The sequence below is a fragment of the Neopsephotus bourkii genome, unplaced genomic scaffold (genome assembly GCF_033783945.1).
Source record: "Neopsephotus bourkii isolate Nb327-2 ecotype Australia unplaced genomic scaffold, CSIRO-AGI_Nbou_v1 NB_1637, whole genome shotgun sequence".
NCBI classification, from domain to species: domain Eukaryota; kingdom Metazoa; phylum Chordata; class Aves; order Psittaciformes; family Psittacidae; genus Neopsephotus; species Neopsephotus bourkii.
In genome coordinates this window covers 4,591,593-4,595,121 of record NW_026902112.1, presented here as the reverse complement: position 1 = coordinate 4,595,121, position 3,529 = coordinate 4,591,593, and the positions used below count along the sequence as shown (strand labels likewise).

Sequence of the window (3,529 nt, the reverse complement as noted above, 5' to 3'; positions counted from 1 at the left end):
GAGGTGGGTGACATGCACAGGTCATTGAATGGCCCCAGGTCTCTCTCGTCAGAGCTGATGTCTCCCCAGTGAGTTAGTGTTTCATGGCACTGTTCCAACAAGCTGCATCATGTAGAAAATGATGAAGTAGGAAAGATAAAATAACAAAAAAACACCTCCAAACTGACCCCCCCCCCCTTGAATCCAAGTTTATGGTGGTGAAAGAGGTACATTTCCAAAGAACAACAACCTGTATATATGACACCAAGAGTGTGTAGTATTGCCTTCCTGTAAAAAACAGTGAGTGTATTTCAGTAATTTTGCCTGGCAACTTATTTTCCCCCGAGAACTCACCTATTCCAAATACCCATGTATTGTTTCTGTTCAATATTAAGTTTTAAACCGTTAGCTCTCTGTATACATAAGTATAGGCTTTATCCAACAAGCCTCCCACTCCGTTCTAGATCCTGGGGACCAGGATATAATGGTATGCACTGTAAACTTTCTCTGTTATTCCCATGGCATGGCTCAGCTTCTCCCCTGAAGGAACTTTTAGGCTATTCCCCAAATCACCAAGGCTCTCCAACATCCAAGCTACACAGGGAGCAATCATCTGGTTCATACTTATGTGTATTGAATGAGAAAGGTTAGAATTTGATCAACTTCAAGAATATTGAGTCAGGAGACAAGATTCTTATTGACAGGCACAATGAACTTTATTTCTATTGAGCACAATCAATTATAATCCAGTATGAGACTGTTTTAAGCATTAACCACAAAGTCAAGGGCAGAACCTCCACGGCCAATCAAACAAAAGACAAAACCAAAGTGCTCCTCTGGCCTCGTGCCATGTGATGTTCTAGAAATCACTTCTGGATGCTTCAAATGGGATTAAATTTCTAGAATAATCTATTTATTCCTTTTCTTTTAAGGTTAAGTGTTGAGCCAGGCAAATGCTGGCTGCCAGGAAAAAGAAAGGATAGAAGGGATAGAACACTCTGAAGCAAGGGAAGGACAGATCAGTGTCTATCACAAGTAAGTGTTCATCCCTGGAAAAAAAAATGTACTGATTGATTGCTGCCATCCCACTTGCACATAAAATCATAGAAATGCAGAATCATAGTATCATAGAATAATTTGTGTTGTAAGGGACCTTTACGGGTAATTTCGTAGAACTCCCCTGCATGAGCATGGATATCTTCAACTAGATCAGTTTGCTCAGAGCCTGCAGCAACCTGTGCTACTTTTCCAGCAGATATCAGGGTGCTTGAAGTCCCCCAGAAGAATGAGAACCTACAAGTGTAATGCCTTCCATAACTGGAGTAACAAGGCTTCCTCATTAGGCTCACCTTGATAAAGTGGTCCGTAGCAGGTACCAACCACAAGGTTCCCTTTGCTGCTGCAGCCTCTAATTCACTTTCATGAAAGTTGAAGGTCACTGCCTTTTATCCTTAGTTTCTACTGTAGGTCAGAGTCTTGGCCTGAATCAAATTCACAGTACACTACAGTACACTGACCTGCTTTGTTTGAACCTTGGAGCAATAAAATCATAGCATATCCTGGAATTGTTGTCCATCTGGAAATTTAAATCCACAGGAGAGATAAGGAGCCTGAAGCATTCAAACTGAAGTTCCTGTGACGCTCTCCAGCTGTCAAGGAAACTGATCAATGTTGGACCATGCTGGAACAATGTGCTTTGACATTTTCAAAGCATATTTTAGTTGCATGCTCTTTAAAGCACACATATACCTACACAGACACACACATGTGTCTGTTAATTACTGTTGGCTCAACCGAGGATGAAAACAAATGTGTAACTATTTAACTGTATCTTCTAACCAGTTTTAGTTGGGTTTTGTATAATTTCGGACAATTCTGTATAATTTCTGACAATTTCTATGATAACTTCTTTGGGAATACAGCAATGAGAATAAATCATGATGGATGAGTACGGCTTCTCCTTTTGCTCCCCTGCTACCCCAGTTATCAACCGTATATAAGCTGATCACTTAAAATTTACAAAGAGATATCTATTTAATTGGGCATTATTGCACCTCAAGAAACAAGGATGATTCTGTTTCATCCTGTGTCAACATGAGCAGTACATTTACTGAAGAGGCAGCCACAGAATCCTGGATAAAAGTCTAAACACAACACCATGAGGATGTACAAAGTTTGAGAAAGATTCACAAATCTCGATCTCCATCAGTGTAAATTGTGATATCTGTATGCATTGCCAGGTGCTATTGCATTTGATTGTCATTATAAATTGTCTTCAAAAGGGCAAATGAAAAGTGGTTGTTTATTTCTTTTCTGGTGGGAATGGAAGTTTGGAGGTGGGGTTAAGTTTTGAAACAAAATTTGTGCATAGCGTCAAATCTTTTTGCTTGATATTTCACCTCTGGTTACTGTTTAAATAATAATGCAAATCAACAGGTAAGAAGATGTGGAGTTTGCAATATTTTGGACTTAAAATTACAAAATTTACTTTCTAATATTCATAATATATTTACAATACCCTGCAATTTACTTCAGCATCAACAGTATGATAATTCTTTGTCAGCCTGACAATGATCAATGCATCTTACTTTCTTAATATATTCACAATGTGTGCTGCATTGACTGGGATGGCAGGTGTGTGGATGGGAGTATTATAACACTGTTTGATGTGCTGTTCAATTTTTTGTTATCAATCAAGCATTCTACTTGATGTAGTTTTGACATTACTGGTATAACCGTGAATTTGGATGTTTTGATGTTACTGAAAAAAGTATGTTAGATTTCTTTTGGTATTGTTACAAAGAGAATTAGCAAGAGGATATATATTTGCCACCATGTGCGCGTTGCTGTGAGGGAAAGTTAAGTGCAATGCTGTTGTTTGCTATTGATTCCTGTAATGTCTTTAATAGTTCATTTTTGTTTCCAGACAGAAACTCCCTGAGGGAGAAGTTAAATTGGCCAATACCAGACCATGTCAACTGATTCTTGAGGTTTGACTAATTGGCCAATTAGGAAATACTGTGTTTTGGTGGTGGGTTAATGAAAGTAGACATGTGAAGGGGAGTGAGGAAGGCAATGGCTGCTACTTAGTGGCTTCCTTTGCTAGAAATATCACACAAAATGAAGCTTCCTGTGTTTGGAATGGGACTTAGGTGGTAAAATGTAGGTGTCTAAAACATCAGCACGGACCCGTCAGCAGGTCATCACTTTAATCACCCTTTACAATTAATTCAAAACCTGGTTTAAGTATAAAAATAGAATGCATGTCTCAATCTAATCTTAAAGTTGATGTTAGCATGCGGGTATATCAACTGATTCCTAATTCTATTGATAATGTTGACTGCATCTTCACCAGCTGCAATGGGATCCTCAACAGTTAGTTGTTGGCTTGCATAGTCAGCTAAGAGGATTCAGGTTTTCCAGGAGATCCAGGAGAAGCCAGGGGACTTGGAAAGTGTGTGAAGACCAGGCCAGGCCAAGCTATAACTTTATTTCATTCCTTGTTTTTCCTCAGTCATAAGCACATGGCATAAGCTAAAATCAGTTACCA

At 39.0% G+C, this 3,529-nt stretch overlaps 1 long non-coding RNA gene across 1 annotated transcript; it reads left to right on the top strand.

Annotated features, from left to right (window-relative positions):
- The first annotated feature begins 231 nt into the window (after nucleotides 1-231).
- LOC133223470 (uncharacterized) lies at nucleotides 232-1,819 on the top strand. Its single transcript, XR_009728586.1, has 3 exons — nucleotides 232-1,014; nucleotides 1,235-1,351; nucleotides 1,447-1,819. It is a non-coding gene; the product is annotated as an uncharacterized LOC133223470 (long non-coding RNA).
- Nucleotides 1,820-3,529: the final 1,710 nt, after the last annotated feature.